Source organism: Cupressus sempervirens, chromosome 1 (genome assembly GCF_028749045.1).
Source record: "Cupressus sempervirens isolate cs-2001-9-10 chromosome 1, ASM2874904v1, whole genome shotgun sequence".
In the NCBI taxonomy this organism is placed as follows: Eukaryota; Viridiplantae; Streptophyta; class Pinopsida; order Cupressales; family Cupressaceae; genus Cupressus; species Cupressus sempervirens.
The window spans coordinates 434,082,549-434,109,711 of record NC_143118.1 but is presented as its reverse complement, the minus strand read 5'-3'; the positions used below and the strand labels follow the sequence as shown (position 1 = coordinate 434,109,711).

Here is a 27,163-nt window from a genome sequence, read left to right as displayed (position 1 = left end):
AAAAATGAATAGAATTTTACGTTGAACCTACCTTTACCAATAAACGGGCCTCTTCACATTCAGATCAGATCTCGAAAAATTCAATCCCGCTTGCAAATATGATGCCCTAGCAAAAATTAGAATTCACCAACCTTGCAAAATTTGCCCATGCCACTACATTTTGACCTTAAATCACATTGCCTCTTCATAAAAAAAAATCATCCGATTCTGGAAGGAGAAATCGATGCCAAGGATGGAGAAATTAGACCTCAAAAATTGCCCAAGCTGAAAAAAAATCGGATCTACTCCACAAAAAATCATCCTAGTGTAGAAACTCACCCAAGCAAGGAGGTGAAAAATGCCACCAAGAAATAGAGAATCTGCCCCAAAAATCGCCCAAGCTGAAATTCACCTCCCTTGGAAGAAAATTGCACACCCAAGGAGGAGGACAAAAGGAATGAGGAAATAAGAGGGGGGGAAGCCCCTCTTATACCAAACTTTTTGCCTCTCCAAGTGGGTCGACCTGCCTAGAGGGAAAACAAAGTTAAGTTAGTCCCTTAATTAATGGCCTAGATTTAAATGCAACATTAAAATTTACTTAGCCCATAGTGAAATTGGCCCATTTAATTGCCAGTTTTGATCAGAAATTGCATAATAGAAACAAGGTAAGTCTAGAAGATGTCAAATTTTTCATATAACAATGTTTTGGCAATTAAAATATCATTAAAATCAAATCTTAGTAAGCCAAAATCAATTTTCTATTCCAAATTACCAATTTCCTTTAACATTTCTAAAATCCTCTAAGCAAAATTTCAACCAAATTAATGAGATTTTGCAATTTGATCCAATTTCAATTTTGCAATACACTTAATTTTTAACAAAATAAATCCTTTTCCTAGAAGTCAAAATTCAAACTCCAGTTTCAATTTCACTATCAAAAATTTCCTTTTCCACAAAAAAAATCAAGATTTTCCAAAAAGACTAAATCTAAAAATTTCATTTTGAAAATGCTCAAGCTTATACAATTATATCAAATTTTCAAAATCCTTCTAAGTACAAAATTTGCAAATTCATCCTGCCAGATATTGTTCTAACCATTGAATAAAATGTTGTTTCTGAATTCTGTTTGGCCTAAGGATAAAATTAAATGTTCCGAAAAAATCAAGTTTCGCACCGAGTGAAAACAAATCAAATCAAATCCTTCCTGGCCCAAAGGCATCCAAGGTGTAAAATTTTCAAATTGAAAACCTTTGGACAACTCCAATCTGCTAAGGCAACCGAAACAAAGGGGGTCCCCAAAAATTTTGGGGCAATGATGTGAAAACCTCACAACAAGGACATATGGGGTCGGACATAATGGCGCACAAGCTACTTCTCACAAGATTGTGGTGGCCAATCGTGCACAATGACACTAGGGAGTGGATCATTGCATATGATACATGCCAGAAAGTCAGGAAGCCACTAAAGAGAGATTTTATGCCTCTAAACCCCTCACATGCGCAGGAACTATTCAAACAATGGGGATGGACTTTGTCGACCCACTGAAGGTAAACAAAGCCCAGAGATGCAGATATATTGTTCTAGCAACCAAGTACCTTACAAAGTGGGTAGAGGCACGGGGCCTAACAAACAACTCTGCACTAAGTACAGCAAGATTTATGTACAAGCAGATCATTACGAGGTACAAAATCCTGATACAACTGACAAGCGACCACGGGGGACATTTTGTCAACCATGTCATCTAACTACTCACCACAGAATTCAAAATCTACCATTCCTTGTCAAGCCTGTACTACCTAAGAGCAAATGGACATGCGGAATCGACAAATAAAATCTTGGTTGCAGTAATTTACAAGTCTTGTGCAATTGAAGGTGATGATTGGGAGGAAAAGTTTCCATTGGCATTATGGGCATATTGTAACTCTTACAAAGTTATCACGAGACACTCTGTTTCAGTTCATATATGGTTAGGAGGCCATAATACCAACCGAGCTCATGGTGCCGAGTTTACAAATAGTGATTGAAAACAAAATAGGAGACATGGAAAGTCTTAGGGTGAGGTTGTTTAACCTAAATAAGCTAGAGGAGTGAAGATTGCAAGCACAATGGGCCACCGAGGTTTCACAGTGTAGACACAAGGTTTGGCATGGCAAGCATTTGAAACTAGACAGGCTCCAACGAGGTCAATTAGTATTAAAATATAATGGGTGTAATGAACTCAAACCTGGTAAATTTTACGTGAAATGGGTCGAGCCTTACAAGATTCGTGAAGTGGGCAATAACGGAGCAATCAAACTACAGACGCTGGACGAAAAGGAAGTGATTGATCCTGTAAATGGTTCGAAGCTAAAAATCTACCATGAGCAAAGTGGAGACTGGGGAAATAAGGAGACCTGGACGAACAATTCAGATGGAATATAAATTTCTAATAAATAAGTAAATAATAATAGTAATATTACTAGTAATAAACTATAGGCATTACTACATTAGGATTTTTAATGCGTAAACAATTGGATTATGATATGGCGATAATACATTGGTACTATACAAACACCGCATCAAGAGCCATTAGATCACACCGTACGGGCAAGGATAGAGAATCGAAGGGAAGCCTATAGTCATCGTACAGTACTCAAGCAAAACCATACGACCAGTAAGTCTACACATGCACCATACAAAGTCTAAATCCACAGCAAAGCATTGTATGTTGTACAACCGAGCAGGAAGAAAATTTTTAGTGCAACCCGAAGAACGCAAAGAAAAGTCACATACAATCAACTAAAATAATTTTGAAGCACAATACGCCCACAAGCAACACAAGTTGAGAATTTTTGTGCGTACCAAGGAACACCATATGGCAGGCAAGAAACAACAACGAACAAGGCACACCGTACGAATTCCAAGACATACTGTATGGCCAGAGTAGAGGTTCCAAACTCACACATCATACATGAACACCATACGGTCTCTAAAAATTATGATACGTTTTAAATCACATGGTGACTATATTTGAAAGAGGTTGTAGAAGTTGAGGCACCAAAACACTTTATGGCTAGTAGCTAATAGAGCAGGAACACATCTAGCCATAGCTGAACAAAAGCATTGGAGGGAGAAGACGCAAACTTGGAGTAGGATGTACTGTACGGTAGCAAAAAAACACAGTGGGTTAGCTTCCAGGAGCCATACGGACACTGTATGGATGGTAACGAAGCTTCGAATAAATTGTATGGAGTTGTGAGGAGCCATTCTAAAGGGAAAGCAACAACCCTAACCGTTGTTGCCTAGCCGTTTTTCTTCACACAAAAGGACAAAAGAAGAGAGTTATGCAGTCAGCCAGGAAGAGAGTTTGGAAGAAGAAGTTAGACGAAGATTCAGCTACCAACACAAAGATGAATCAAAATGTGAAGACATTGCTTTCAGGTGTTTGTGTTGCAAGAGGCACAAGTACAAGCACAAGCAAAAAGAAAGGCAAACAAACAGCACAGACAGTGGATGTAGCAATACAGTTCTCACCACAAAATATTTCTTTCAAAGGCTTGAGTGGAGTCAGCTGCAGGACATGGTGGCAGAATAATCCTGCAGACCATCTGGTGAAGAATAGCATCAGGAAGGCGCGAGTAGAGTGGGCAATACGAATGTCATTTTTTTGCATTCGAGATTACAAGGATTTTTTGTGCACGATAGTAGAGACCTACAACCGGTTCTCCAGGACCAATTTGTTTTCCTATCTTGAGCAAGACTTTGTCATCTCCTTTAGAGCACCAAACTTTATTAGGGTATTTGGAATACCCGGCCATGCACAGGGAGGTAGGAAAATTGATAACAAACCAAAGAAGTTAAGTCAAGAGATGAAGGCGCAACTGATAGAACTTGTATGTGGGGAACTATCTCAAGGAGAAAAAGAATCCTTGATGGACACTTTGAAGAGCAAAGGACTGAAGAAGTCTAACATCCAGGAAGGGCATTGATGTTGCCTCATGTACCTGGTTAAGAGTAGGCTCATAGGATCGAGTCACGCATCTGATATCTCCTTTCTGCAAGTAGCCATAATGAACAGGATCTTGAACGGGAGATTGTATGACTAGGTCGCATTATTGGTAGAATGAATGTATGAGTTCATGACGCTTCAGTACAAGATGTTCTCCATGCCCACTACACTATTGGATTATTCTTGGATGCGACAGCGCAGATGATCCCTCTTGACAAGATGGAGATCAAGCCTATCCCGCTCGCGTCAGGTGAGCCCCCCGTCGTGTAGTGGAGACACTTAGACGCACCAGGTGGACAAAAGGTCACAGTTGGGCAGAAGTGACCCAAAAAGGAGTTGGACGCAAGTTTGGAGCATGGGAATATTGATAGCAGCTGGCAAGAGACATCATCTAACAATAATGAGACTGATAGAGAGGAAGAGGATGAAGAGGATGACGAAGAGGTGGATGTCATTACAGCAACACCATTGTTATTGCCACAACCTGCACTCTCGACGACAACACATTTCTCCCCTATGAGTGCTCATAGTGCACACATTCTAGGATTTGGACAATGTAGACAGCCAATAGTGATGACCCCTGTCACAGTAGCAGCTCAACCGACTACAACGACCCTTACCGTTCTAGAGTCTGTGGCTATAGTTCAGACAGAGTCCCACCCATCACTGCCTACAGCTTTGCAGACGAGGTGATGGAGTTATCGGCACAGAAGGTTCTTGAGAGTTCGAGGACACCGCAGGTTAGACTGGAGGTAGTGAGATCCAATGCGATGGTCACTATAGATAATGCATTATTGGTTGCCAGTGAGGATACTGCAACAAAAGACTTGACTGAGCGGGACTTAAGCACGTACTTGAGTAGGAGATTCAACATTAGACCAGTAACACAACATCTAGCACTCTCTCACCTATGAGAGAAGTATCTCAGGCAATGGATCCTTTAGCCCAACCAGAGGAGAGTCATCCTACTATTGCAATTGAGCTACCACCCACACCTCCGACGGGAAGTACTGTGGAGAGGATGTTAGAAGTAGTAGAGTCAGCGATGGCCACGGAGCACCCCGCATCTTCAGGCCCTTCGACACGCTATAGAGGACGTCGAGACGTACTTGGTGGAATTGGTGGCTCGAGTTTGCCAAGTGGTGATTTCAACACAAACACTTGCTTTGGAGGCAGTGGTGTAGGAGTTGGAGAAGGTTTTGTCATTCATACGAGTTGGTTGTCCAGTGGCCTTCTCAATATGTTTCGAGGCACGAGGATGGCCGAACACAAAGACCCCTGAGATGGGGCAAGGGTAGATTACTAACAAGCCTATAGCAGAGAGTAGAGTTGAGAACCTGACGCAAGAGATAGTACAAGTGTATCGGGAGGCGTACTATGCTCTACGAAGAAGTGAAGCGGATTAGGTAGCAGCAGCGAGGGCTCAGGAGGAGACAACTACCAGAGTAGCCATAGTAGAAGCTAGTTGGACTCCACAGCAGTCAGCTTGGGAGATAGAGCAGGCAGCAATCATTGCTGAGAGGGAAGCAAAGAAGGCAACATTCATATCTCAGCTAGGGGATGCAAAGAGGGCGTTGGCTGCAAAAGAGGTGGAGCTCTTAAACATAGCTAAGATGACAAACAGAGCATTATAACTTAAGATGCAGGCTAAGTTGGATTTGAACAGCCGGACGCAGTAGGTACATGAGTTGCGAGCACAGTTGAACGAGTTATGGGCACAAGGGACAGCTACTACACCCGCTCCACCAAGAATGCACCCTTCTTCTTAGTTTTTGTCTTGATGTACTTAGTAGTATAGTAGTCTTTATTTTGTCATCCAGAGACGACTTTTTTTTTTGGTGGGGGGGGGGGGGGGGGATGATGTTGTCAGTACAAACTATACTACAGTCAACGGGATTAGTTAGTGTCTGAAAGGTTGCGTGATGGTTGAGTCACCCCTTCGAGAGATATATGTACATTGTCCGAATAGAATTATGAAGCATCATTGTACTCGTGATTGTGTACTCCTCTTATATGAATAAAGTACTATCTTGCTCTGTACAACATTCTAGTCTCTTAATGCAATAACTATCTATTTACCCTATACGGTAAACATTGCAATTACTCAACACTATGGTCAATGAAATATGGGTAATTGCATCACCTAGATCCAATGAGTGCTAAGTGTTCCATTTATTCTCATGAGAGATGGATTCATGTTGAATCACTACTCATGAAATATGGGTCAATGAATTTGACTCAAAAACTACACAGTTAGATCATGATAGCAATATCCACAATTTGACTTGCTGTGGAAATTATCTCGTACTTATCAATTGATGAGCTTAAGGGGCTTTCTAATGAATGGTTCATAAGGCACAACACTTGGTGAAGGTTTTGCAAATGGGGTCGCAAGCAGAGTGGGTTTAACCATGGAGGGAACTTCGTAGTTAAGCGCACTCAAGCTGAAGTAGTAATAGGATGGGTGACCTCCCAGGAAGTCCCGGTGCTTCACCTCTATGAACATCACCTAGATCCAATGAGTGCTAAGTGCTCCATTTATTCTCATGAGAGATGGATTCATATTGAATCAATACTCATGAAATATGGATCAATGGGTTTGACTCAAAAACTACACAGTTAAATCCTGATAGCAATATCACAATTTGAGTTGTGGAAATTATCTCCTACTTATCAACTATTTTAATACTCAAAATAAATCCAATCACTTCAGTGGAGATTTAGATAACTTAATTACAGACTTTCAGTCTGATTTAGGGAGAGCTCCAACGGTGATGAACAAAGTTGTGTCATTTTTCCCACGGCAGATAAGCCTAGGAACAGATTCTAGCACGTTTTAGAAAATTTGTCATAACATTTAAAATAATAAATGAAAAGGCATTAAACCAATTCCAAAAAAGGTAACTCTCCCTTATAGAACTTTCAATGCATTTTCAAGTTCATTCAATCCATATTCTAATAGAAAAATGTATGAAAACATAGAAAAGCATGACTGAAAATAGTAATTGTCATCATCTCTGATTTAAAACATTAAACACCTTTTAGTTTCTCAACCAAAATACAACATGAACAAATGAAAGAGAGGTTACTTCCTTCCCTATGCATTCCATGATCAATTTATGAAATTCTTTAATCAACATTGTATATACGCTATCAACTGTTCACCAAATTTCTGCAGGGTGGTGTCAATTAGAGACTTACTATATTCCTGTTATGTCAACTCTGAGACAGCCCCTTCAAACCTTTGGTATTTGATTCAAGGAACATTCCATGTTGTACATGGTGACCTGCAACTTTGGATTACTAAAGTAAACGTCATCCCCGTCCTCCTACCAAGTTTGGGGCTGGGATTCACAAAAAATTGAAAGTCATTCCATTTTTTATGCTTCTTGGATTACCCTAATGGGGTTTTGACAGCCTTCCACCAAAACATGAATATCTCAGCCAATACTTAATGGATTTGAGTGATTCAAAAGTCAAAATGATGTCGATTCACCCTTCTTTCAAATAAAATAGGTTTCAGGAACTTACTGTAAGAACAAGGCATGAAAAACATGTCTGCAATCAGACTGTTATAACTGATAGAACATAGAAAATATGCAGAAAACTTAACTTATTACTCATAAATCGAGTGTACCAATTCACCATGACCATGCTTGTGGATCTAAAGCATTTACAACTTTTCTAAAGGCTTGGAACTAACAACCAACCCCTCTAACAACCTTAAAACCATATGTTGATCAGTTTGATCCTTAATCCTTATGTTGTCAACATTGATAGCAAAGTTGTCAATGTGACAACTTACATTGTTTGGCAAATTTATCTATTGTTCCTCGTTCAATTACATTCAAATGGTCTTTTATTGACCTTATAAACTCAAAACACAAACTAAATCCCTATCTCTACCCCAAAACCCACATATTAGCCCTTTTAGGCAATCTTTGCTTATATTGACAACTTTGATTACATTGATGTAAAATGACTCCAAATGAGTCCCAAATGGCATTATTAGCCCAAGTACGTCATGGTATGACCTTATTGGTCTTTATTTGAACATATGCCTTGATGTTTCTTCCATATGGTTTCATAGGAGTTCCTTGGCTCTTAGGTGCTCCTGCACCAGAAATTCAGGTGTAGAGACATCGTGTTTTTTTAACGTTTCTAGAGATATTATTTCCTAGTGCTCCCAAAAAACTTCTTTGTAGTAAGTTTGATCTTGCTTTTTACCTGGGTAGAGCAGCTCCTAATTCTTGATTTTAAAGAATAATTTTTCCATGGACGCTAGCTTTTGGGTATATGGCAAATAGATTTTGGTTTTAATTTTATATTAAGAATTGGCTACTTCTATTACAAGTAAATGTTAATAGGTGATAGTTGTTTAGATGTCTACGATAAGAACCTTCACCATTTTGTCAAGAAGTCATCCTATAAAGACTGCTGAAATTGCGCATCAGATTATTAGCCTTTACTTTGAGACCAGTAATGTGCATCACTCATCACTATTAATTTCTGAATAAGAGCTTCAGTAGACATGTAGTTCAGATAAATCTGTTACTTTCTTAGCCTTAATTTATACCCGCACATCTGATATTTCATTGTTAGAAACTGTGTCTCCATCTAGAGTTTTATTTCTACAATTTCATCATAAAGAAACATGCTATAAATCTCTTTGCCCCTTGTTACTGAAAGGTTTTGAAACTTTCTTCTGAACACTAATTCTTGTGGTTTTTGTTCAAGTTTTAAGATATCTACGATTTTTTTTTATGCAACTCTGGTTCTAAAATTAACATATCCATGCCTCTGCCCGTGCCAAAAGAGCCATGGGTTGATAATTCTATGGGTTTTGTCTTGGAGCTTCCACGAACCCAAAGAGGCAATGATTCGGTGTCCATGGCGGTGGATTGCTTTTCTAAAATGGCTCGTTTCATACCAAGTAAAAAGGCCGATTATGCAAGTCAAGTGGCACACTTGTTCTTAAGAGAAGTTGTCTGGCAACATGGCATTCCTGAAACAATTACAAGTGACAAAGACACCAAGTTCTTAAGCCACTTTTGGAGAATCTTATGAAAGAAGTTGGATTTTAAGTTGCAATTCAATTCAATGCGCCGTCTCCAAACTAATGGCAAACAGAGGTGGTGAAGAGAAGCCTAGTCAATCTATTGAGGTGTTTAGTTGGGGACCACCCTTGGCAATAGGGTTTTGGTGATAAGTCAAGCTGAGTTTGCCTATTATTCCATAATAAATTGATCAACAAGTAAGTCTCCTTTTCAAATTGTATATGGTGTGAATCCTAAAGGAGTTGTGGACTTTTAGTTGATTTGCTAATAAGCCCACATAACAACCAAGAAGCTATAGATTTGTTAGAGCATATTCAAGTGATGCATCAACGAGTTAGGATCGCATTACAGCCCATAAATAAGCAACATCTGTTTTGCATAGGAGAAGAAAAGTTTTTCAAGGAGAAATGGTCATGGTACACCTATGCAAAGAAAGGTACCCCCAATTTCCTACAACAAATTGAGGCCAAAAAAAAATTGGGTCTTGCAAAATCATGGAGAGGGTAAATGAAAATGCTTATCTAATTGCATTTCCAGAAGATTTGGACATAAGTCCCATCTTTAATATGTGTGACCTTCATTCATACTCAACTAGAGCTCATGATGAATAGTTAGAAGATACCCAAAATGAGACAGAAGATGACAATTGAGCCGAACACTTGCCAAGGAAGAAAGAGAGCACATTGAATAAGTATTAGATACTACATTGGTGGATACACAATCCAGATCTTCCAAGTTGTAGTTTGTTAAGTGGGAAGGTTTACCAGATTCTTATAATTCTTGGATCTCTGAAGCTGACTTGCTTAATTATCGCCAAGCTGATCCAACTTTTGAAACAGATGTAGAAGAACTAAATGTTTTGAGCTTTTTAAGACAAGGGGAGGATAATGCAGAGCATTTATTCTAACAGCCATTCATGTTCAGTTGAGGGTGACTGTTTCAGTCTTTTGGGGATTAAATGAAGTTTAGTAGATTCAACCTGTTATTTTGACCGGTCCTTTTTGTGAACGGTTGTTCCATGTTTTGGTTAGTGAAATTGTTGGGGAGCCCTTTTAGTGAGTTGGAAGGAAAATGGAGGACAGGTAGGAGTTAGATTAGAATCTGACTTTTTCAGTTATTTGTTTGCTTTGTAGTCCACATAGGAGAAAAATCAAGAGTGATATTTGATAAACATTGTTGGGCAATCTGTGTAAGTGGAACTGTGGATGTGTAGGTTTTTGGTTACTGTATGAAAAGGGATAGCTCATAATTTTGGGAATCAGTTTTCTGGGAAGTTGTAGTTTTGGTTCTCGAGATTAAAAGAAATCAGAGATTACTTGTAAGCACAGCCCCTTATTCTTGTTAGTCTTCTATTTCTGTTATGTTTTTTTCACCTCTGTTATGCAGAGAAAAGGTCGATTATATGTAGGATCAGAAATTTATCTGCATCACATACACAGAGACTACAACTCTGATTTGCCAATTGCTGGCAATGTACAAATACAAAATAAATGGCTACAACAGACAGTTGGAGGAATGCGAGATTTATTTTCTTGCTTTCTGTTGAATCTGAAAATAAAACTATTACAAGACAAAAACAGACTGCAAATTCTGAAAAATACAAACTACTGATTAAAAACCAACTTGCAGCAATCTGGAGCTGCACCTAAATGTCTGAAGCTTCATATAGCTCTCTTACAAACTGCTTACTTGAAGCTTCAACGAATGTCGGCAGCAATCAATGCTCACTGCATAATTTCTCAAACATAAAGTTGTTTTCACACAAAAAGATTCTTTCTGCTACACACACAAACTAACTTCCACTTTTGATTATCCCCATTGACATTCTATTTGTTCAGTCTGTCCAATATTCCCTCACACTTTCAAATTTCATACTTACCTACCACGACTAATTCACTACAAACTTCTGCTGCACATCACGAGCTATTTGGCAGATTCAATCCCAATGAAGAACTGCTGCAAGTTGCTTGTCTGCACACACTATCTATAGCATTTAATATTGGATGCTCACTACTGACAGCACCTGACAGGTAGTTTTGTCCTTGATAGTGCAGGAAAAGGCTCAAGGCAATAAAATAAATTTAAAACTCCAACACACTTTGCCATGCTTGTCAAAAGTGATTGCTGGAGAAAAAAATTTCCCAGAAATCACAGAGAAGAATGAATACTTCTTGGGAGGCTCTAATAATGCATGGCAATGATTTTGTGACAATGATCCCAAGGGTTGATTTTTTGGAAAAGGCCCCAATCTTTCCCAATGCACTCCACATTTCTTTTCTGCCAGAAATATAGAGCAGCATTGACTCCTTCCTGGACTGAGGGGCACCTAGTTGGAATCTCTTAATCACCCACATAATAAGAGCTCTACTTGCACTAACAACAACTTCTGATTGACTTTTCGCACTGCAATTGTAAAATTCACAAAACATTTCAAAAGCATAGCCCAGGTAAAAAAAATGTTCATTACACAGTATTCAAGACCACATCAGCACATGAAACTATATGGAAATTTAAATAAACCACTCATGATATTAAGACATACATAACTGGAATGATCTATGAAATAGAATATCAAGTATAGAAACACCAGAATAGTAGGAGATCTTAGCAAAGCATCTGAAAAATGGGATACACTTAAAGGTACTCCATTTGAAATGGGTTATGGGAGTATATGTAACATGAACTATTTGACTCTACCTTACAATAGGCATCTTTGGAGCCACTGGAGTTGTAATGTCCCCTTTTTGGGACATTAGAAAAGTTAAAGACATATTCATATAATATTTAAATTGACTTTGAGGGAGTGGACATATTCATATAATATTAAAATTGACTTTGAGAGAGTGGTTTCAAATTATAAAAAGTCAATTTAATATTATAAAGTGAGCTAAAAATGACAAGGAGAGATAAGACAAAAAGCCAGGAAGGGAGCCGAATAGTCATAGCTGTGAGGATAAAAGGAGAAGAGACTCATTCATTTGGCATGCTTGATTTATGATTCAAATTTCAGTTTCTCTCTTGCGAGAGTTATTCAGAAAGCTTCAGCTTTCAACCAGTGTGAGGACATAGCCCCTCGTGCTGGTAGACAATGGATGCAAACCCATTGTCCATGGAGAGGTCACTTCAAGTGTCTCGTATGCGCTTACAGGTTCTCTTAGCATTCCAACCTGACTGTAAATCTGTGTTTAAGATTGGATTTTGAATGTTGGTTACTGTATTGTTGTTGTATAATGCAATAACATGTTTTAAGGAATTTTATGTGAGTTTACTAGTTTATACTTTTGGTTTGTAATGCATTTTCATGTGCTTGAATCCTGAATATTATTTTGAGGGAGAAACCAGATAAATATCTATTGGGGATATTTCCTATGGCTTATATCATTGGGTTTTAATAATGCAACTTCATATGTTTATGTTCTGAATGATATTTTGAGAAAGAAATCGGGTCAATATCGGTTTGGGATATTTCGGTGGTATCAGACTTGTGCATCCTGCCATCCTGTGAGGTTATTGATTTTATCAAATCTAGAGAAACCATGAAATATGTTGTTTTTCAAATTTTAAAAGGTTGCTTAAATGTGACTAGTTTTTTCTCAAGGATGAAATCCCTTAAGGAGAATAGTGAGGTTGGACGCAAACCCAGTATCTCACCTTTTCATACCCAGAACTGAAGTTAGAAGTAACACATTGGAATCTATATGAAAGTTGGAGCTTCAACAGCCAGTAGCAGGAATAGACGGACATCCCATGGTACTAGTGACATATAGGTTATCAACAGGCAAACATAAGCAAAGTCGGCACACAAGGAGGAAAGACATTTCCAACCCGAGATTGCAAAGGTAATTCCTTGCATTGAATATAGTTTTGCATCAGTACTGGTTCAATCATAGTTGTGGTTCCTCCTAGCCTCAGAATAGATAGTAGAGTTAAAATGGGAGTTGGGAGCAACAAGTCAGCATTCGTATGAAGCACGCAGTGGATTCAGCACGGGAGTTTCTGCAGAACAATATCTAGTCGGCATTGAGTGTGGTAGTTGAAGTTGTAGGTGAAGTTGGGTAGTGCAAAAGCATTCACTAGAAGTAGCAATTAGCAACAAAGGTGGACTGACCAACATACCCACATGACCAGTAGTAAGGATACACGGTTTCATTTGACAAGGCACGAGAAGTTAGCAAGCGGAGGACATTCCCAAGCCCAGGACTTATGGAAGAGTCTCCATACGCCTACTCATCATACAGTGGTGCCTTCGTATCATATCACAGGGACCGCTGCAGGATAGTAACCAGACTAGTGGTTTCGGTTGAAACTAGCATTGCAACATTGGATAGTAATATTCCACTTCAAGATGACGGATTAGACCTCATGTAACCGCAACCCATGTAACGGAACATCTACAACGGCATTATACTATGGTGAAACCGGATACATGGGATGCATACATTAATACGAGACCATCAAACATTGGAAGTGTAACGTTTTGGTTGACGAATTTATTGGATCCTATTACCAGTCGCATAGTCTAGATGGGCGTGCAGACAAAATAGTAGTTGTAATTAAAGTTTGAGACCATTCAATCGGTCATAATATTGCCCGTAAAAGGTAACGTTGATGGAAAAGCAATAACAGGCGTTAGCAATGGAGATAAATGTAATGTGCACAGATTGATCAAGGTTGGAAATTGCCTCTAATATTTGTGGAAGTATTTCATATCATCGTCCAAGACATTCCCTGTAACGATTGGTCAAATCTTGCATATTGAAAGGGTTAGTGAGAAGATGAAATGACCATTCTGAGGCCATTTTGAGCTCTGTTATTCTAAATCCTCATATAAGAGTCGGGTTGAGTAACGCCAATTCCTAGAACCGACAAATTGTTGTTCTTGGTGTAGCAGAGACATTAAGTGATAATCGGTGAGCATAATATTCCCGCTGATTTCCCAAAGGGAAGAACCATTACATTTGATGGATGGAGGTTAGCAACAAGCCAGTTTTGTACACTATCGTTTTCAGGTTAAACTAGTAGGCTGTGTGTAAAACGACCATTGCTCACACTATTAGAGCAGTCAGAGAGTCATTACTGTGACTTGCAAAAATTTCTTTATTGTTCAAATTAATATAAAAATGAGAACTGGGCGAATTAAAGTCTATCAGCGTTCCACATTCCAGAAGAGGAAGCTATTGAACAGGATTTTATCGTGTGCCATTTGTCATGGACTCTGGCGTTGATAAGCATGAGGTCTGTTTGAGTCAAAATCAAATTAAGCTGATAAGATTAGACACTTGTGCTTCATGTTGAGAGGCTGCTGCCTACAAAGATCAAGTGGCAGATGTGATGGAAAGTGGACTGTGACTAACTTGAGGGCTTGTAACTAGATTTAGAGGGCCTGTGATCTAGTTTTGAGGGCATGTGTTTGAGTTTGGAAAGGTTGAGTGGAGTGAAAATAGGATTTGGGATTCATGTGTGAAGATCACGATGACTACAAATGTCTATTGTTTGAAGGTTGTGATCACTACACCACACTAGGCATCTCTCTTCTACAAACTGGGATGTTAACAATCTGCACATTGGCGTCCAGAAAAATCTGAAGCAACTCATGAATCCAAATTATATACTTGCAAATAGCTTATTAAAATTGTACAGAAAACAACAGGCATATATTTTATTTTGAAGTCGGAGATTGCATCGTGGTAAATTTTGGAGGTCATCCTTAGAATTGTGCACATATTCAAACAATTTATTTGCTAATCAAGGAAGCAAGTAATAGTGACTCCCCAGTTGATTAGCAACAATTGGCATCGGCTTGAAAATCCACCGGCCATTGTTGGGAACAAATCTAGGCAAAAGTTATTGAGTACAAAGAAATACATTTCTAAAGTTGATTCCAGATTGTACCAGTCTGATATTATTCATTCAAATCAATAATCATATCTCTCTAGGAACAGGCAGACAGTTGGGAGTGCAAGGAGGAACCTATTTAGTAAGGAAGATTCCCTTGATGAATATCTTTCAAGCATCACAAAGGACATAGGCAGTAATTTGTACAGAGAAATATAGGCAGCAAATCTTTCAAAATCTTCAGTTTCTATCGGGTAGTAACAAAGATCATCTCCTATGTTGATTCTGAACTCTTCGACCTTAAGAATATCTTACCTTGAACGGCTAGCAAGCTATTCACGGCAGGAGACAATTGGAGTCATCACGAATTGGATTGAGTAGCAGTGACATTGATTTGGATGTAAGTCCAGCGCCTTTACAAACGGGAGAGAAGTGTACGATGGTGTTTAATGCTGAGTGTTTAAGGTCAAATGTATGAAATTGTAACCACATTAACCCCTTCACGACAAATGTTTGACAAAATGCATCTAGGGGAAACAACAAGATCTTTGTAAAGATTAGCAGAGATCTTGGAGAGGCTCTCGTGTAGGGAACAAAGTGTTAGAAACAATAGTCCACCAAGATAACTGAGAGGAGGGGTTGAATCAGTTATCCAACAATTAAAACATTTATCTTCTTTAAACAAACTTAACCATTCAACCAAAGTAAACAGCAACCATAATAAGATGCACATAGACAATTACACCAGATATGTTGACTAGGGAAACCCTTGATCAAAGGGAAAACCCCAGTGGGAATGATGCCTACAAGATGATGTACTAATATAAATATTCCTTGTTAGAGGATGGACCCTATTAGGAGTCTATTACAACATTTGGTACATAGAGTCCCTATTAGGAGACTTTGAATCCCTGTTAGGAGATTCCAACCCTATTAGGAGTTGTAGTACAATGTATGCAAGAAGAGCACATCGCCCAAACATGCAATTTCAACTACAAGAAGAGCTCACTACTCAAACATGCAATTTACTATTATGTTCTTCTTTCCTTTGTTCTGTCAACCAAACCAATCATTGTCAGACCTTGTAGCCCAGGTCGCGAACCTCGGATCCAAATACCAAACCTCAGATCACTCAGCAAAACCTCGGTAATGAAGTTTCCTTCACTTCCGCACTACTCTGCTCAACTTCACATTCCGCTCTTACTGATGCTTTTAATCATCAACCATGTCATATGATAAAGGAAAATGTCCATCCTTCATACCGAGTCCATAAAACAATTCCTTGAGTCGGCTGTTAGACCTTCTCAATTAATCATTATAGGACCACATTAAGAACACGTTACACAGCGATAACATTAATCTTCCGCCTTGCAACTTGAATATCTTTTCGTACACGCAATATTATGACGAGCAATCTTAGCCACGTCATCACCAACATGTCTTCTTCAAATCCTCAACCTCGATTCTAAGAATAACAACTCTACTAAGAGATGTAACAAGTTTACCAGAACATGCCTCTGTAAACTCTATCTCAAACAAACATCACCAAAACTTACATAACTTCTTCCAGACTTATCATTTCTTCTTCCGACGATAACTACATATACTAGATACTCAAAAGTATCTCCCATAACCTCGAATAGTTAGAATACTCAACTAGCCATCCGTACCAACTTGATCTTTCTGTTGTTCTTCTGTCAGATACCATAGAAAACTTCTTTGTTGACATCAATGACAAACTCAGTCATGAATGTAACATACCACCATAGTAACATATTACAATACTCCCCCATAAGAATATCATCAGCATTCATGCTTCCAACAATCTTGCAACATAAAGATCTTCTAAGCAACGTATAATTTCAGTGATTACATTTGGTGTCACAAGTGAGTACTTTTGAACATTCACTTGCACAAGCAAGTAGTCTACCTATGGGAAAAATATAGGGCTAGGATAAAATCATGAAAAATATTATGAACTTATTAAGCAACAATAACAATTAGCCCAAAATTTTGAACCTGATATAAGAGCAGAGATACTCAATATTTATAAAGAGTGAAAAACCTCCTACCGGAGTTCAGAATGACTTATCATTTAGTGATTACATGGATTTTCATCCAGAGCAGCAAAATAAGATTGATATGGAAAAAAGTATTTGGAATTGGTTCAGAATTTCCTTGCAAAAGACCAATGCAAAAATGTGTATGAAGAATTTTCAGCAGACCAAAATCATCTAATAGAGGGTCTTGAAAAAGAAGCACAGTCAACTACCATTGATTTGCAGCCTTCTCGTGATCATGTAGATGTTACACAAGATGCAAATTTCTACTTAGATGATTTGGAGGTTAATTTTGACAAGTGGTTTGATGAGGTAGGTTGCACACAAGGTAATAGCAAGTTGGGGTCTTTGTATGATGAACCTTTATATACAAATGATAACATGGCAACATTTTTGCCTTTGCATACAAATCAAAAGAATGGGGGAAGGAGACCTGTAATTTTAAGAGGGGTGACAAACCATATGTTTCTTACACCCATGACATGAATTTAGAGGAACAATCCAAGATGACAGTGCAAGACGATGAACCGCTTCAACATGACAACAATAAAATGCATACCTTAAAAAACAAGCTAAAGGTTAGTGAAGACATGGTTGTGACATCTTTGGTACATTATGACAGCACACACAAGATGGTTGAGAATCTCTATAGGAAGGCTCGAAGGGAAGTGGAAGGAGATTGGCTTGTTGCTGATTTGCAAGTAGTCAAAACAACGCTTGAAATTATGAAATCAAATTATTTATATTTGTTTTCCGACAGGGATTATATTCTTAAGGTTGCTGAAATACATGTTGATCAGTCAAATAAAGGAAGGAATGAGATTATGAGGCTCAACAAGGAGCTTGAGGATGTTCATGAGGCATTGGATGATACTTAGTTTTCTCTTCAGGAAGCAGAAAATCAGAGTAGGATCGCAAATCATTTTCGGGAACATGAGGGTAAAGAGAAGCAAGAGTTTTTCCAAGAAGTAATTGATGAACTTGATAGCATTCAGAAAACATATGACTTGGATAGTTGCCCCAAACAACCAAGTACCAAAACTTCAGATCACATTCAGCTTATAGACAACCCTTTGTTCGAAGTGTATGCTGATTGGACTTTCGACAATCCCCTTTTTTAGTTGGACGAGGGAACTCCTTTTGATTGTCTTGAAGAGGAAGATCTTGACCTAAGAATATTGGATCCAAATACAATTCCCAGCAGTGTATCTTGGTCACAGGATTGGTGTGGTGAATTGACTACATTCGCCTGCCTTTTAATCAGCCCAAATATGGTTCCTGATTTCAACCTATACAGGAGTTGGATGGATTTCATACATCAGTCATTGAATAGATCTTGGTGGAGAGTTGATAAGAGTTATATTTCAATCACAAGGAATGGTTTTTCAGCTTCATTATTATTCATAGCACCTATGTACTCGGGGGTTCTCCAAAATGACAACGACAATATGATATTTGATGTGCCCTTGGTGTTGTTTTCAGCTTTTGAGCAGCTTGTTTCTTACATCATCTATTTACATTGGGTCGTCACCATCTACTAGGTTATACATAGCTCCTTGATACATTTCTACCTCATCATATCAACTGGTCATGACAACAGGGTTTGGGATCCAAGTGTTGACAGTATTTATATATGGCTTGTTGAGGATTTTGTTGTAGTTCTACTCAGTTTGAGACTGGATGCGAGGATAATCAGAGTTGTAGCGTCTACAGGTGCGGCGATATTTCATAGATTTGTATGGGATCCAAGGATCCGGTTGATGGATGGGTTGCAGAGTGGCACCTTGCTTAGAAGTGCGGTCGGATTTATTTTCAAATCGGGCTAGAGGGCTACCTATAGATTCATTTGGGATCCTAGTACTGATTGCTTGAGGACAAGCAATCTCGAGGAGGGAAGATTTGTAATGTCCCCTTTTTGAGACATTAGAAAAGTTAGACATTTCATATAATATTAAAATAGACTTTGAGAGCATGGTTTCAAATTATAAATGGTCAATTTAATATTATAAAGTGGGCTAAAAATGGCAAGGAGAGATAAGACAAAAAGGCCAGGAAGGGAGCCGAAGAGTCACAGCTTTAAGGATAAAAGGAGAAGAGACTCATTCATTTGGCATGCTTGATTTACGATTCAGATTTCAGCTTCTCTCTTGAGAGAGTTATTGGGAAAGCTTCAGCTTTCAGACAATGTGAGGACATAGCCCCTCGTGCCGGCAGACAATGGACGCAAGCCCATTGTCCGTGAAGGCTTCGCTTCAGGTGTCTCATATGCGCTTACATGTTCTTCTCTTAGCATTCCAATCCAACCATAAATCTGTGTTTAAGATTGGATTTTGAATGCTAATTATTGTATTGATGTTGTATAATGCAATAACATATTTTAAGGAATTTTATGTGAGTTTATTGGTTTAAACTTTATACAGTTGGTTTGTAACGCATTTTCATATGTTTGAATCCTGAATATTATTTTGAGGAGAAACCAGATAAATATTAGGGATATTTCCTATGGTTTATATTATTGGGTTTTAATAATGCAACTTCATATGTTTATGTTCTAAATGATATTTTGAGAAAGAAATTAGGTCAATATCAGTTTGGGATATTTCAAGAGTGCACTAGCTTCACAGTGTATTTTATAACTTATATTATATACTACAAGCTCAATGCATTGTGTTGTCCTATAGCCATTAGCATAATAATCAAAGTAACGAGAATCGGAATTGGATCGGAATCAGCAAGGCTGAATCGAATCGCGAATCGGCCATGAATCAGCCACCAATCGGCAAATTTAAAAAACCCTTGAAATTTAATAACTTATTTCACAAACCCTTTATCGCTGATTCGATTCACCAATTCACAAAAAATCGTTTGGCTTGAATCGAATTGCTTAATTGCTTAATTGCATGAATTGCTGTGATTCTTGTTACTATAATTATAATAGACCTTTATTTCATCTTAATCAAAAATTGTATTGTACTATATCACCAAGTCAGTATATATTCATCCCAGTTCCTATAACTACACAAGCATTCAACTTTTCATTTCTAGAAGACAAGTGCAATGCTTAAGGGAGATGGACAGTACAATATATTGCATCCAGTGCAAACTCCAAACTCAAGACATCACAATTCTAATTTTTCAGTTTTCCTTTCGAGTTTTTCCACAACTACATATCAATCATTACTGAAAAGTCATATAAGAACTCGCAAAATCTATTCTTGCCTTGATCCCAACTAGCTATTATCCAAACGTTTTTGAAATGAAGAAATAAGGAGAATAGTGTTACAATGCAAAAATACATTTGCATTTAACAAAACTCAATGCATGTGTCCACATGTGTGTGGTTTGAGTTTGAGCAGATGCTAGATTCTGACTTTCAAATCAGTCACTTGCACAAGTTGTTAAAGTTTGTAGGATCATTTTCTGCAAATGTAATAACCCTAGTTACCGGATTCGTGCATTTACCCTCTGCTCCGGATTCAGGTCCGATTCGGATCCGGATTCGGGTCCGATTCGGATCCGGATCCGTGTATGGATCCTTGAAGATCCGGGCAGGATCCGTAATCCTACCTGTGGATCCGTTAATCCTGCCTAAACGGATCCACAAGCAGGATTACGGATCTTGCCCGGATCCACATGCAGATCCGCATGAATCTGCGGCAAGGTCCAAAAAAATTTGCAAAAAAGTGGGCCCAGCCTCATTTTTTAAATTTTTTTTTTTTTCTAAAGGCCCTAAACCCTAAAAATGACTCTCTAAATCACAATGCAAGTTCATTTACTATCTATAATCATGAATGTGTTTATTTTCTTTATAATCATGAAAATAGATTAATTATCAATGTCATTGATCAAGTATACTAGATTTTATAGATGCATACTATAAAATGATTTAGTTTTAGAATTATGTATATTTCTCTTATTTTTTAGTGTATATATATATATATATGCACGAATCCTCCACGAATCATAATTGGGAAAATAAAAAATGCCCGAATCGGATTCTTGTCACAAATTGGCAACTAAGGTAATAACACTGCGATAAGTTTTGTGTGTTCCAAATGCATATTGAATGTTATATAAATATGTACAATAGAGACATATGGTAATTTATAAATTAATCATCAATTAGATAATATTAACATTAATATATAACATATATATACATAAGTAGATATATGAGGGCTTGTCTAATTGATTATTAACCAATAACCATAAAAGGATTATCTCTAGGTAAATTCAATCCGACTGAAGCTACAATACTAACACTCCCTCTTAGCTAGGGAGGATTGTTATAGCATAGATTCAACAAGAAATATCAATCATATGATATTCATCATACTTATATTCTCTTGGTATGTGCACTAGTATCATGATCATTATACCTACGAAAAGAATATGTAATATCCTAGAAAGGCTATGTGTTATTTGATATCCAGCACACTCCAGAACGGCAACTGAATGTAATCAATCTATCAGATAGCAATCATAATCTCAACAACTTTATGTAATATCCTAGTAGGATGTGTTATCTGATCTTCGGCACACTCTAGGGCAACAACTGAATGTAGTCTATCATATAACAATCATAATCTCAGCAACTTAATGTAATATCCTAGCAAGATATGTGTTATCTGATCTCTGGCACACTTTGAGACAACTAAATGCAGTCTACCAGATAGCAATCATAATCTCAAGGACAACTTAATGCAGTCCATCATGACAAGTATCATGATCTCCAGAACATTCTGGGACAGCAACTTATTGTAGTCTATCATGATACATTTGTTATCATGATCTTCGGCACATTCTGGGACAACAACTTAATGTAGTCCATCCTGATAACATGCCAAACCCTTGTTAAGATTGTCACCTTACAATAGTGCCCTCACAAAGAAACATCAATGAAAGATTGTCACCTTTCATGACATTTGTCCATGTATGCAAAATAGTAACTCTCATGATATTCACCATGAATATATCCAAAGAGTGGAACAAAGGCTTTCAACTCAAACTTCTCTCTCACAGAGAAGGATGCATTATAGTACATCTCATGTAATAACTGATGTTGAGTTTCCCTCTCACTAAAGGCTCTAATCCATTACTCCAAGCTTAATAATGTACAAACTTCACTTTGGCAGAAGGCTTGGAGAAAATATTGGTTGTTGGATCTTCGGTGATTAGTGTACTTTGAATGAATTGCATTCTAGGTATCTATCTACAATTTAGGCATTTTAGTCTACACATATGGAACTTCATCTCATGAATCATAGTCCTCTAACTGCTATAGTTTCTTGATCATTGGAGAATCCATCTCAACATGGTCTACTCCCTCTGAATAAATATAATCAAGATCCTTAAAAGTCAACTAAAACATATCCTCTATATGCTCCCTCTGTCACGAAAGCATACCTTGATTCATAGTAACATGAGTGAATGTACTTAACTGTGAATTTATCCTCAAATTTGATTACATCAGACATCCATGCTAATGTAGCTTCCTTCTAAAGCTCTAAGTACATGCATCAACCTCTTGATTTCCAAGTGTACTTCTAACAAATGTGCCAAACTCCCTCTTGTTATAGAAGGATACTCATATTTGGTAGCATGCCTAATGTACCGTTCTTCTTTTCCTACAAGAACATCCTCATAGATAAAGGAAAAGATCAAGGCAAATAGCTCTTACAGTACGTATAGAAATACAATTAAAAGAGAGAATACAGTGAGTAGATAAATGTAATACTCAAGGATAAATACTTATCTCGTATTCATTAAATCAGAAAATGCCTCCATATAAGCATTTGTCAGACAATGTGAATACTTTGTCTGTGCTCCCATTCTTAGATTGTTTGAGAGACATCACCCCTCTAGGGATGGTTCAAATGGGAATGGAACATTGTTTATTATATCCCCCCCACAATATAGAATTCCCACTCTTATATCGTTAGAATAATTTTGCATTACAACAAATTTGAAAAACTTCTTTCTGTTTAATAGATCTCAGAACCTTAGCCTATTTGCACTGTGGGAGGATAGAATAGAAGAGGTCAGGTTGAACTTTCAGCTCTGATCAACAAACCCATCACTATCATAATCAGAGTGATTTCCAACTATTGCATCATCACAAGCTTTATATATTCTTCCTCTGCTATAGATGATTCAACTTAGTACCATTACAAGTTGTCTCCACACAGTTCATTAGCGTGTGTGACTTCCTCACAAGATTTAAAAATCTTCTCCTCCCTAAAATTCTTATGCAATCTATCATCATCCTTTTTCTTATAGATCTGTCCATGATACTCTCCATGACGTTGGCAACTAGCAACCAGGGATGCAGACTTCTATATTTGACAGAGATGATCTCACGTATTATTGCAACTAAGTACCACCAAATGTACATATAGCCGTTATTGTGCATATCGCGAGTAAGAGAGATTACCATCTGGCCTTTATGTGTGAAATGATTTCAGCAGATCATCATTGATTTGTCATCCCATTAACCTCATCACAGTTTCAGTCCATAGTCCAATGATTTTGCCATTAAAAAACAAAAAATGAACCACAACAAAGCAATATGCGTGGTCATCCAACCCAACAATTTAGAAGACCATGTGGCTACAGTCTGTAGCCCACAGTTTGAATTTCATGTGGGAAAGACAAATCTGACATAGCGATGTTGAATACAGTCCTTGACAATCCGCATCTCAGCACCCATCAAACACTCAAGACACATCATATGGTGCCGGCAATCCTCATTGGTTGGCACATTTCTTGCTAGCAGATCATTTAGTTGTTGGTTGTGTTCAGTTTGTCAGTTGGGCAATTGTAGCTTGCAGTTCCCAAATTATCAGTGGTCCACCAAATTCTCAGGTGCCTGCCAAACAAACTGTGCACTTTGACATCGCCAGCAATGCACCATGATGAGTATTTAGAAGCTCACGACTTTTGCTAGCAGTGCACATGGCAGCTGAAGATCCACGAATCTATGTTCTTTCTTTCTCTGCACCATGCTTGTAGATGTATCGCAGTCTCTGTATATTCCCGGATGGTAATACTGAAAATATATGGTATTACAGATATTATTTCTGCGATCAGATTGACCCTCCAATTGATGGTGAATGGAATGTATTTTATCTGTGTGGGTGGAAATGGAAAATCGTGGGAGAGTGCAAAATTATTTTCCAATCGCAATAGTTGTCCATATAATTTCCAATAAAAGAATCCTTTTCCCTCCTAAGTGCAACGACCTTAACTATAGTCACTGGTGAAATTATTCATCTGCTTCAATAATAAGGCTCTATAGATTACCAAAGCCTTATACCTATCTGATCCTTCACCTGAATTCTTACCAGAAAATGTCAGTGAAGAAAAAATGGCTCGCAACACATACGGAGGAGTTAATAATTATTTGCAATGACCTGCAATAGTTCCGCCAAATATTTGAAATATTCCTTTGTCACACAGACTATTTCCCAAAGATAAATCACTAATTGATAATGATATATTTTAACTGACTTCTCAATGAAGTAATTACATTCAGCCTGATAAATGTTTGCTTTTATCCAACAATAGATATTAGAAACACTAAAGTTTCCTAACAAAAACTTACCCAAGCACCATAGTCTTTTCAGAAATATTTGCTGTACATCTACACTTATCTCTATTTCACCATTGTCTTCATGTTAATGGGTGTCCCGATAAATGTATAAAAAAAACATTATAGTAATGTTTCGTTTTGTTAATCAAAATGCAAAGCTTAAATGGAAATCACGACAATTATAAAAAACAACCATGGTTCTTGTAAAAGCTGCTGATATGCCATTTTCTATTAACACTATGACTCTTCAGTTTTTATAATTTATTCAATCCTGTGATGAGAGCTTGAGTACATTTGACAACATAAAGGCAGAAATAACTTCGTTGTTGATCATCCAGTTAACTGTTATTGGATAATATTTTAATCTCTCAATATTATCTGACATCATGGTAAATGTCAATGCCACGTCATGCTCAGGGATATATTTCTGTGCTGAATCACTTTTGTTTCTTTTCCCAGTCGGATGGCATCTCTTAACCTCCCACAATCACAAACCACCAAACCTTGATCTGGTTCACCATGCAGAACTCAAACTTTGGATTCTGAACAATATTTGCAATGCCTAAACTAGATTTTTTATTTTTTATTTTTATTGCCCAGCACTGATCAATGCACTTCAGTTGTTCATGAAACATTACAGGTCTGTGGCAACCCTGGCTCTGATACCATGTTAAAGTTTGTAGGATCATTTTCTGCAAATGTAACAACACTGGCATAATTTGTGTGTTCCAAATGCAGATTGAATGTTATATAAATAATATGTATAGAAGAGACATGTCTCTATTGTAATTTATAAATTAATTATCAATTAGACAATATTAACATAAATATATATATATATATATATATATATGAGAGTTTCAATATTAACATTAATATAACACACACACACACACACACACACACATATAGATGAGGGTTTGTCTAATTGATGATTAACCAATAACCATAGAAGGATTATCTCTAGGTAAATTCAATCCGACTGAAGCTACAACATTAACACAAGCCATGAACAAAATACAAAAAATGCATAGGTTACTTCCATGGCAGACCAAGCATCCTGGATATAAAAATCTTTAAGAAGATTGTTTGCATTCTATAGAGAAAAAAGAAATACATTAAGTTTTCCAAAGATAGACTATAGTATAAGACAATAATGGTGCCTATTCAATACCATGATCTCCACCATTTCTTACAATTAACCTCAATTATTTAAGATACAACAATCATAGCCTGAAAACAAACACAAACAATTGCCTTGGCTTTCATACAAGTAGAATGCACATGCTCATATCAGTTTTGCCAACGATTCAGTATTAGAAATATGATGTATATTTCCCTAATAGACTAGAATCTTTACCATACTATTCATTTTTTTTATAGGAATACTCCTAGCCTTTCAAGACAGTATGAAGCAAGTAGCAGGAGGAACACAAGAATCTCCAAGAGTCTTTAACATTATATACAATTAACTCAAATTTTCAAATCAATCGTAATAAAAATACAACCCAAAGCATTTACAGCCCTGGCCCTCACCTTAGCCCAAAGAGATGCAAAATGATCCCCAAGCACTACAAAGCAGCATACCCACAATCCTCCTGCACAAACAGATGAAAAAAACACAAAACAACTTGAAATTATTGAGCTGCAAAACAATTAAAGAACTTAGTAACAAACTCATTGACTCCAACCCTACCAAAATTCATCCTCGTTAACTGTGAAGACAGAAATATACAGACATATTTTGCCCACAAAAACAGTCAGGGAATAAGGGTTTACAACAATATATCTGACAGGCAATAATAATTATCAAGTTGCAGTAAATGTTCCACACGTTTCACTCTCAAAAAAGTTAAGCAAGCTATTTGTACTCAATTACTTCAATTAATTCAGCTGACCAGCAAATTTAAGGTGTGACTGAGATTGAGATCTGTGGGGAGCTTAAAACCTTATTTAACCTGCGGAAGAGTAATCGAAATAAATGCATAGTAGATTAAATCAAACCAAATGGACAAGTAAAATGAATTAAACCTGCAGAATGTCAAAATCAATGAAAGATATGTTGATGTGATCCTCCGTACTCAATAGTAAAGCGGCTCAGCAAGAAAACAGATTCAAACTGGGGCATCCAATCAGTTTTCCGATGACCTAAAATTTATCCAGTGTGAGACATGACTATTCTGGTGATGTTCCAACATATCATAGCCTATAGGCTAATAGTCAACCTAGAACTAAGACAGGTCCAATATTACATGCACAATTGTTTCTTTATTAAGTATGATGAAAATCGAATTTCTCACTGCCCTGATCGGCCCAGCACTTCCTAGGAGTTGAATACAAAGTGATGCATGAACTTCAACATGTCATATTGTGTTTCCATGCAACAAGATACATGCTCCAAATAACCAATATGAGCAGCATTTAACATGCAAATTACACAATCCTTAACTCTTTGCAAGCTTCAAATTCAAAACTTAAAAACCCTTGTATCCCTCCCTATTGAATATCTATTGTAGCCCTAATTGTAAAAGAACCATTTTAGCCATAAAACTAGAGCAGTGATCAAAATTGAAAAGACATTGTAAGACAGTATAGCAAACAACTACATTGCAAATGAATTAAATTGCTGAGTATTCAAGCTAGATGATTTTGA

The 27,163-nt window shown here is 37.5% G+C and overlaps 1 long non-coding RNA gene across 2 annotated transcripts in view; it reads right to left on the bottom strand.

Moving 5' to 3' along the window:
- Nucleotides 1–365: 365 nt before the first annotated feature.
- Nucleotides 366–27,163, bottom strand: part of LOC149578144 (uncharacterized) — a 44,104-nt gene continuing 17,306 nt past the window's right edge. Inside the window, exons 2-3 of one of the 2 annotated variants that reach the window (XR_016355579.1) lie at nt 26,047–26,108; nt 366–506 (exon numbers count right to left, since the gene is read on the bottom strand). This is a non-coding gene — a long non-coding RNA (uncharacterized LOC149578144). Of the gene's footprint in view, nt 507–25,698; nt 26,109–27,163 lie in introns of those variants that run through there. The other variant, XR_016355567.1, reaches the window with a different exon arrangement.